This window comes from Lactuca serriola, chromosome 4 (assembly GCF_051521515.1).
Source record: "Lactuca serriola cultivar US96UC23 chromosome 4, Lser_US96UC23_V15, whole genome shotgun sequence".
Taxonomy (NCBI): domain Eukaryota; kingdom Viridiplantae; phylum Streptophyta; class Magnoliopsida; order Asterales; family Asteraceae; genus Lactuca; species Lactuca serriola.
In genome coordinates, this window is record NC_136411.1 from 156577866 (window position 1) to 156589069 (window position 11204).

The 11204-nt window shown below is 35.6% G+C and overlaps 1 pseudogene; it reads left to right on the plus strand.

The window, feature by feature from the left end:
- Positions 1-819: 819 nt before the first annotated feature.
- LOC145098934 (uncharacterized) lies at positions 820-3134 on the plus strand (annotated as a pseudogene).
- Positions 3135-11204: the final 8070 nt, after the last annotated feature.

Sequence of the window (11204 nt, forward strand, 5' to 3'; positions counted from 1 at the left end):
ACTATTCATCATAAGCATTGTGGCTTCGTTGTTTCGGTTTTCTCCCTTATGTGTTCCGATTTGCTCCCCTATATGTTTCGATTTTGGATTTTTTCTTGTTCGTCAATAACCCCAGCCGGAAATCCAACTATTACTTCAATCGATTTTCTTGTTCATCAATAACCACAACCTGAAATACCCTTCATTTGATTGATACTTGTAAACTTCATTTTTCTGGTTTGATGTGTTCATGAAAAATTGATGAAATTTGTATAGAAATTAAATTAGTTTGTTGTAAAAGTTGGATTTTTTACAGTGAAAAAATGTTTTGTTGGAATACTCCTTCATTAGACTGATACATGTCAACTTCATTTTTATGGTTTGATGTTTTCATGAAAAAATTATGAAATTAGTGATATCAGTTTTGAATTGAATGAAATTGTTGTAAACTCACATATAACAGTTGGTTTAACTATGAATTTGCAGTTATATTTGTGTGTGAATTTGTTACTTTGGTTTGATGTTAGGTATTTCAATAGTTTACATATTCATTCTATATAATTCTCAGATTATGGACGAAAACCACATTAATGTTGTTGATTGTGAAAGATCTATTAAAAAAACAAAAGTCGTATGGATAATAATACCTTCAAGGTGTTTGTTGATGCGTGTATGATTGAAGTAAAAAAAAGGGAATACGCCTACTAGTCACTTCAATAAGGTTGGGTGGGAGAATTTAAGAAAACACATGAAGGAAAAAACAGGAAAAAACTATGAAAGAAAACAACTTAAAAAAAATGGGACATTATGAAAAAATAATGGAAGCTTTATGATCGTTTAATGAGGATTGAAACTGGAATTGATGGGACGAGAAGCTTAATAGACACCCCGCCTGAGTGGTGTGAGGAGAAAATAAAAGTATGATTTATTTTTTGTAAAAATTATTTTAAATTATGATTGCATAGTGAAATCAATGAATTATAAATTATCTGTGTGTCTTGCAGGAGAATAAAGAATATGCCAAATTTAGTGACACAGATTTGAGCATATTTGACATGAAATATGCTATTTTGTTTCGGGATTCTGTTGCTATTGGAGATAAGACTATGACTCCATTACAATTTCATAACAACTAAGAAAATATTGAGGTCGAAGGAGATAGTGATGAAATCAATTTAGATGACGATGAGACTCTTTTTCCTAGTTTTCCTGAAAGTAGTTCAAGTAAAAAGAAGAAATCTAAGAATGTTTCCAACAGGCGCTCAACTAAGAGTAAAACTTCAATCTATGAGGAAAAAGTAGATGCTTTATTAGATGCCATATCAACAAAAAGTACACAAACTTTTCCTCAAAATAATCCCTCCCTGACAATAGCAGATTTCATGGCCGTTGTCATCAAGTTTCCTGGTTTCGTTGAAGCTAGGTTCCCAAGAGTATTCACAAGCATTGCTTGTCTTCACCAAAAAAACAAAACCATGAAGTTTTTATGTTTCCAACTAGTGATGATGCAAAGATGTAGTTTCTTAAGTTACTAATGAAATAATGATTTGTTATTTGACATCATGTTTTATTGTTTTATGTTTGACATTATGTGTTATGTTTTTATGTGTTAGCCGTTGACATTATGTAATCGAGATGTTATATTATGTGTTATTGTTTGTCGTTATGAATCAACATTTTATATAATGTGTTATTATTTGTCGTTATGTAATCAATATTTTATATTATGTGTTATTGTTTGACAATATGTTTTTGTATTATGTAGGATGGATAGTGACGACTCTTATTCGTATGACGATAATGAGGAATGTTGGGTGGAAGAGGATAGAGAATTCGAAATGTTACATGGGTTAGCTCTGAAAGGGATAATAATAGCTTGTAACATACGTACCATTTCAGACTTCAGACCGCACGGGGCACCTATTTATTAATGAAGTATTAAATGGACATCCTAGATGGTGTTACGAGATGTTTAGATTGTATGTACCAGTTTTTAGACAATTATGCACAGATCTTGCTACAAATTACGGATTGCAACAAACACGAAATATATATATTGAGGAGTCGGTAGGAATATTCTTGATGACTTTGGCGCATGGATGTAGTAATAGATTTGTGCAAGAATTTTTTAATCATTCCGGAGAAACGATTCATAGGCATTTCCATAGAGTTTTGGTAGCCATACTTAAAATGAGTGCCGACATCATCAGGCCAGTTGCCAACTATAATGATGAAGTTCCTGAATATATATTAAATAATCCTCGATATTATCCAATGTTCAAGGTATTATCCAATGTTAAATTACTTTACCAAATGATTTATTTACAATATCCTTTTGTATATGTAGGATTGCATTGGCGCTATAGATGGGACACACATTAGGGCATCAGTTTGACAACATGAGGAAGCGAAATACATTGTTCGAAAGCGATATGCTACACAAATTATAATGGTTGTTTTTTATTTTAACATGTGTTTCACATTTGTGTGTTCCGGATGGCAGGGGACTGCACATGACACAAGAATTTTTAATGAAGCCTTACAGAGACCGGATCTTCATTTTCCATTTCCAACGGGTGGTAAGTTTAATTTTTTTTATTAACATGAGTTTTATGTTTTAATACTTATTTGAAATGAATAACAAATGTTTGTTTTTTTTTACAGATTAATATTATGTTGTTGATGCCAGATACCCGAATACCAAAGTGTATCTTGCTCCATATAAAGGAACTCATATTCGTTATCATTTACCGGATTTTCGACGTGGACATACTGTTGCTATGAGTGAACCTCATGGGCAGAAAGAGAAATTTAACTATTACCATTCATCATTGCGAAATATCATTGAACAGACTTTTGAAGTATGGAAAGCTAGGTGGGCGTTATTAAGAGACATGCATGTTAATTACAAGTACGAGCACCAAATGAGTATTTTGATTGCATCGATGGCAATCCATAACTATATTAGAAAGACAGGTAGGTTAGATGAAACATTTAATAGGGCACAACAAGAATCCTATATTCCTGCACATAATCGTATTAGTAGTGAAGGTGACGAAGAAGGTCCAAGTACACATCGCACGAGTAATGATAACTCGTATATGGCAACGATACGAGATATTATTGCGCAAGATATAATGGAATTTCAGAGATGAATGTAATATGACGTAACATATGATATTTTTTATGAATTATTTAGAATTTGTATTCTACTTTTGTATGAACGTAATTTTAATATTATCATGGTAAAAAAAAATGTTTAAAAAACTTTATATTATATATTTTGTAAAAAAAATGTTTAATATGAAAACATGTCCTTTTTGGTCATTTTACAGGTAAAATCTAAGTCAAACACTTTTTAAAAAACAACTTATTGACTTTTTAGCTTTTACCACCTTAAAAGCTAATCCAAACACATTTTTAAAACTGTTTTTAGAAAAAGCCATAAGCCAATAAACACTTTTCTAAAAAAGCACTTTTAAGTATAAAAAGCACTCCCAAACACCCTATTAATAGAGTTAGATAGTGGTTATACCTGAAGTAGATTCATACATTTTTACTTTACTATCCTTGTAATCTCACAGGTAAATATGGCAGCTTCACATCCAATGCCCCTTCTCTTGGAAATAGAAACAAACAGACACTTTCAGAATGGTACACAGAACAATATCAGACTTAGCCTTTCTCTTTACCATTTGGTCAAACGGTTTGACCTTGGCCGATCCCTTTCCAGTGGGAAGAGAAATCTTTTCTGGACTTCCAATGTTGCCATTATCAATGTCCATGGATATTTGGGAGATTGATCTTCCAATCAAATTTGCTTGACCAGTCCACCAAATCATTGCTGATTCAACAGAAAGTAGCAAATAGGTAAGATCGATAAGGGTCACGTCGTGAACTGTCATATAGTAGTCTTTAACAAACTGATCATACGACTCAGGAAGTGATTGAAGAACCAAGTCAACAACCAACTTCCTCGGGAACACGATACACAACATTCCCAGCCTGTCAGTATGCAACTTCATCTCCAAGACGTGAGCACATATAGACTTTTCATCTTCGTGATTTCTTGCCAATAGGGCTTGAGTGACCTTGAACTTTTCAATTCGACGAACACGTGGGTCAGAGAGAATAATTGGAGGAGGTGGAGGAAGTGAAGTATGATTTCCAGTTCCTTGATCAAAACGTGGAGCATCATCTTCATGAGGAAAGCTTTTTCCAAAAGATTCGTGAAGACCATAGTTGTCAAAACTAGACATCTACAATGGGAGAACTTCAAGTAAGTTGATTTAACCGTTAATATAACAAACAAATGAAATATTAAGGCTAGGATCCAACACAATAATTCACAATTTGGAAGAGGGATGTCGTAATCCAATTGCAAATTATTTGAAGGTAGGTAAATGACGATTTACCAATTCCACCATGAAAATGAAAGTTTAAACGAATTAGGTTTTAAATGAAATTCCTAAATCTTTTGAAATTCATTTAACTCTTCAATGGCAAGTTAAATCTCGATTATGCCCTTCAAGTTTGTGATTGGGATACTAAGGATCACAAAAAAGATGTGAATAACCATGCAAATTAGCTTGGTACTCTCAATGTCATTAATCATCAAATCAATGTGTTGGTTAACCACACACGATCCATTCATCAATGATAATTCATGAGCTACCCATTTCCATCCTTCATTAGTTCCATATTTGTAACGTCCCGAAAATCCGAACCAAAAATTTTTCTTTAAATCATTACCAAAGCCATATTCATAAAAACATATCATGAGTCATAACAAGAATTCAGAGTATCATTTCCAAAACATATTTTCATTATCAAAGTAAACATCCAAGGCTAACTAAACAATGATGTGTGCCATGCGATCACCCCGAGCTCTTCCCTCCACTACCGGAACTACCTGAAACCAAAATTGAAAACTGTAAGGACGAAGCTTAGTGAGTTCCCCAACCTACCACATACCCTGCATAAACAGATACATCACATACTGGGCCACGCCTGCTATTTCGGGCCTCGCCCACTACCTCGGGCCTCGCCCGTAATAACGGCCCTGCCGCTCCAGGCCCCGCCTGGCTTCGAGCCCCGCTCGGATACAGATCTGTTTCACTTAGGCCTCACCTGTCACTGGGCCTCGCCCACTAACATATACTAACACACAAACATATCACAACACATAAGCTAAACATATACTAATGAATCCTATCCTAAGGCCTCGCCTATCTTGGGCCTCGCCCTTGTCTTGTTATTGATGAGTCGTGGAACCCCGTCCACACTCCTACCGACAGTGAGATACATGACCAACCCACACTCACTCCTTCCTAAACTTGGGCCTCGCCCCTGTTCTACAGCTAATGAGATATGGAACACCGTCCACACTCTGTTATTAGTGAGATACGGGACCTCGCCCACACTCACCTCCCTACCAGGCACATACAAGTATCACACAGACAACAAGTATACTCTATCATGTAAACCATTCCTTGGGCACCCGCCTGCTATCGATGGACCTTGGTCCTAAATATCATATTGGCACACAATGCCTAGGGCTGACCCCTGGGTCTTCCTACTCATATCTACATGGGCCGACATTGTGGCCTTAGACCCATCCACACAAAGGGAAACTCACCTGCACTGCTGAACTTGTCGATAACCCTCTGGCTGCTATACGATAATTCTCTGAACCGCTGCTCCTCTAGCTCCCCGAGCTATCAATATCAATATCATATAACACTCAGATCCAAACAGAAATCTAGAAGCCAACTAAGTCCACTCTTGACAAATTCAAAGTCCTGGTCAAAGTCAACCTTCCTGACTGACCCTACTCGCCGAGTCAACCCGTTGACTCGTCGAGTACTTATACTCAGAAATTCACACATTACGCCTCAACTCACCGAGTTACCCCGACGAATCGTCGAGTTCAATGATCTCCGAGTCCCATCCTGTCTAACTCTCTGAGTCACCACTCAACTCACCAATCTAAGTCTTAACCAGAAAAGGTTGAGGTTCTGTGATTCGACTCGTCGAGTCCAAGAACAGACTTGCCGAGTCCAAAGCAATATTCAACAGACTCGCCGACTTGCTCTTCCAAATCGTCGAGTTCCTGCCTATCTTCATCCAAATCGCTGAGTATCTTCAGTTCTTAATCCATACAGTGGCTTTTCGAGCCATATAGGGGCTCCAAACCATAGATCCACTCTTCTACAGTCTATCCCCCTCATAAAGTTGCAAACTTTACGTGAAACCAAGATGCTAAAAGTCAAAACACTCTAGGGATAGGTTTCTAGACAAGCATGCTTCACCGACACCCCCAAGACTAATACTTTATGGTTCTCTAGGCCAAAACACACCTAGATCTGAAGTAGCAACTTCGGATATGGACTTCTAACTCGAAATGGATCTTAATCATGCAATAGAAGCCCCAAATCTCATAACAAGGGTAACACTTTAAGAAAAAGAGTGAAGGTAACGACTTCTTACCTCCTAATGCTCCGAAAAGTCCCAACAATTCTGGATCTAAAGCCAATTCTTGAATCACCAAATGTTTCCTTCCTCCTTCTTCCTTTAAATCACCCAAAATGGCAAGAATGTGCTAAAATGGAGGCTTAGGGTTTCGTGTTCTGGATAAGAGAGGCTATAGAGTACCCTAAGGGAGAGAATGAGATGTTTATATAGTGCACAAAGTCCCGGATTAGGGTTTTCCTCTTCAGACCGGACTCGCCGAGTCCTCTTACCGAATCGTCGAGTCGGTCCCTTACTCTTCGACCCGGATCCCGCTCGGACTCGTCGAGTTCCACCCTGGACTCGACTAGTTGACCCCTTTGACTTAGGGTTTTCCTTTCATTTCTTGGTCTTTCTGATTATGGGTGTTACAATATTAGTGTGCCGGTTAACCACACACGATCCACTAATGACCAATAAGGTGCAATGTGCAATTTAATGGGTTAGCATCGAATTCACATTTTTCCTAAGTAACTAAGATTAGGAATTTATAAAAGGTTTAGTTACTTTATATTTCATCATACTTTTAATGAAGATTTAAATGTCCTTTCAAACACGTTCGGCTAACGACCCCCCACTAGTCAAGGATGCGGTGGGTAAGAGTGGATACCCAATGGCAGTCATTTTACAGGCCGCTTCCCTAAATACCCCTTATAGACCAGCTTCGTGAATGAGCCCCACTAATGGTAAGACTGAATTTTAACTTATATATATATATATATATATATATATATATATATATATATATATAATATTATAGTTTTAATTTTATATAGTATAAGGATGTATTTTAAACATTTAAGGTGTAATTTGAACTATTCAAAAACATCAAGGTTCTAAATATAAAAATTCAAAATTAAAACTATTTAGTTTATTTTTAAGTTACGAAACTAAGAGTTGCAATTTTTTGAACCTTTTCAAATTACTAGGGATTTTTGAATTTAATGTTTCATAAATGAGACTTTTCAAGTTCCTAAACTTGAGGGCAAGTTTTCAAACTCTTCAAAACCTATTTGCATTCCATAAGTTAGAATTTAATTTTTCATAAATGAGACTTATCAAATTCCAAAACTTGAGGGCAAGTGTTGAAACCTTTTCAAAACTCTCTTGGATCAGTTTGATAGCAATTAAACTAATCATACAATTAACTATATCACAAATTTAACTAATCTAATTTCACATAGCAAAATGATTTAAATCAAATTCTACAATTAATTAACATTTCACAAGATCAAACAATTATCTTAAAATTTGACATTCTTCATTCATTTTGGCTGAGGATAATCATTACCTTATCAGAAAAATCAAATTTTATCATTCAAAATAGTTTGTGGTAATGATCCTAATCCAAAACTGGACAAAAAAACTCGAAAATCTGTAAACAGGGGATCCTACTTGTCGAGTTCATGGCATGGACTCGACGAGTTCATCACATATGATCCAACTCGTTGAGTTCCCTAATGGGACTCGACGAGTCCAACAGTCAGTGGCCAAAAATGACTTTTTTAGCTTTGAAAATCAAACAATTACAACAATATAACAGAAAACACCTAGGCTCTGATACCACTGATGGGTTTTGAGCACTATAACATCCTTGTGGTGCACTTACAACCCTAAAGCTTTGGATCTAAGTTTTTTCTAGTTATACATGCAATTTTCATTTTTCCAAAGAATGAAGCCTAACTAGCATATAATATTTATATTTGAAACATAATAACTAGTTAGATGAATACCTCTTTGTTGTAGCTTGTTGAACTTGACCTTTTAAGAGCTTAGCACCTCAAACTTTATGCCTCTAATGTGTCACAAACACCATAAGCAAATGGAGGATAATGAGAGAGAGGCTAGGAGGTACACTAAAATGGATAGGGTTCTTCTTCGATCTCTTATATGGTTCCTTTTTGGTGATGCTAGGGGTTACATTTATAGTGGGGAATTCCTAGGGTTTCACTTGTAAACCCTAATTTACTTCCTTAGGCCTTTAGTGCAATAATCCATATGATAAATCCTTTAGACTAACTCTTGATGGACTCCCACATAAAATTAGTCCATCCTAATTAACATGGATCATTAGCCCAAACTATATGTATTACTGATTTACATAATTAGTCCACGTTAATTTAATTAGTCTCTTTTGATCAGTAAATTAATTTCAAATTAATTCTTGACCAATACCAATTAAATAATATGATTTCTCAATCAATATATTATTCTTATATATATTATTAAATAACAAATAACCTCTTTCTCAAATATCCATCCTATCAAATTGCTCCTGTGAAGGCAACCCAAAAGGACCATGCTACTATTGGGTTAAGTATATACCAATTATAGTTATGAGCTTAGACACGTAATCCAACAGGTGCCAACCTCCATGATCTGGTTAGTGAATGCCCTTACCTACTCACCATGGTGAGCTATGCGATGAGTTATGATACGGAGGGGACCTGTCTGCTGAACTCCCTCTGTCGAGGTTGTAGAAGCCTCGTTCCATACCATAAGGAGGGCGTTGGCCCTATTCCTGGCTCCATCTCCTTAAATCTACTGCCCATCGAGGCGTCGAGCCCTGGAAGTTTCGTATGGGAGCGGGGTTTCGGGCGACTTGGGGTTGGTTGTAGACCTTGGGTTCTGAGTCGGAGTCTTCCTGAACTTCCTCCTCGTCTTCTTCCTCCTCTAGATCCTCCTCATGATCCTCTTTGGGGTCTTCCTCGAAGTCTGCCTCAATCCAACCACCATTTCCCTGGTTGGGAATTTAGGGATCTCTTAGGAGGTGAAAATCTACCATGTTGATTGTGCGATGACAGGGGCATGAGAGAAGCATAATGAATTTTTACGATTGGTTCTTATAGTATCATAAAGTAGTTGTATAGTATTTTATATTTTATGTTTGGTTCTCTAGAGTTTCTTTGTATAGGGTGTTGGTAAGTTTTAGACTCGTTGTTCACCACGACTATTCCCGGACACATGTTGGTCATATCTCGCATACATATAGTTGATCAGGCTATATTCACCCCATATATGATTACATAACTATCTAGGCTTAATCATAGTGTTCAACTTATCATAATACTTTTATATGGTTCTTATTATGACACTTTCTTTGGTATGTATATGTGTATACTTTTTATAAAAACATTGTTATACTTTAAAAGTATACCTCTTAGTCGGAGTGTTTTAGTCCCATTGTATTTATAGTTGTATATGTTATGTGGTTTGATATACTTTGTTTACTATAAACAATCCTTTGATACCAATCTGTCATACCTCCAAACCAGGATGGCGGAAACGTCTGTGGGCATATGACGTTCATGTATTGTATCACAACATAGCCGCTTTTCAAAATTTATATTGTGCACAAATAGCGTGCAATACCGACGTAAATTACTATTAGATTTGATTGGGGTTGGGTTAGGTTGGATTTTTTTGAAAATAATAGTGACCAAAGCAAACACAAACATCATAAATATAATTGAAAAGGTTACATTGTTTCATGAGTTATAGGTTTCAAAAACAATTACAATATGATGATAAAAATGATTTGTTTGACACGTTAGTTTCCCATCCTCAAAAGTTGGTAGTTACCTGTTTTAGTGATTACCGGAGATACAAGTAGTTTTGAAAGAGTGCCAATATTTAAGTTGGTGAGTTCATAAGCGTTTGTATGTAGAGTTGAAAGGATTTCTTTATAAAAGGATAGTGTTTGTTCCAAAAAAATCCAATATTTTCCTTTAAAAATTAGTTGTAGTCTTAAAAACCCAAAGACCGAAATGTACAAGTATTTTCCATACTTATAATAGTATATGCAGTTTTAAGTTATATATATATATATATATATATATATATATATATATATATATATATATATATATATATATGTGTGTGTGTGTGTGTGTGTGTGTTTGAGTGAATGTATCGCCGTAAAATATTTGTATTGTTGTTTCCCCGTGTGAGTTATTATAATCGTGCTAACGATAGAGATGGCCTGTTATGACGTTCTTCAGGCATCGGAATGTCATGACATTTGTCACCCCAGACCTGCCGGTCTAGTTGTTGCAAGTAGCTTAGGTGCGGCATTGTCAGTCCCGTATAGATCTGTACATAACTATCACGCTCTCTTATTGGAGACTCCGGTTATAACACATGACTTTTGTTGGTACACTAATTTGTATGTGAAGATTTTGGTTCAATAAATTTGATTCAACGAGTTTACGTATAGTGAAAATGAAAAACCCCTTTGTAAGTGGAATATTAACCTTCCATAGTAAATTCATAGTGTAAAAGAGCCATAAACTATACCGATTATAGTGTATCATAAATGTTTTGTTGAGATGAAAAACCTATATATGTATGATTATCACTTTACCATGATAATAAAATAGCATGAAATAAGCATATATAAGTTACTGTATCATCATACACTTTTCTTAACATGTTACAAAGGTGTTAAAGATCCACAGTAATAATTATTTGATGTCAAGCACTACTACCAAGTCTATAGTATTAATATGTCCATTTTTATTTTTCTAGTTTTTGATTCTTTTATGTCCATGTTCTTAGAAAAATTATAGAAAAATCATCGTAAGTTAAAATCTGGATCTGTAAACTCTTAGAGATTAGAAAATCAGTCTATTTTGTCCATAATTTTTACCCTGACCTTTAGTAGTTCCTAACCAGTGTAAACATGTTCATTTTCACTGACTGGTCCGAAATTGTTC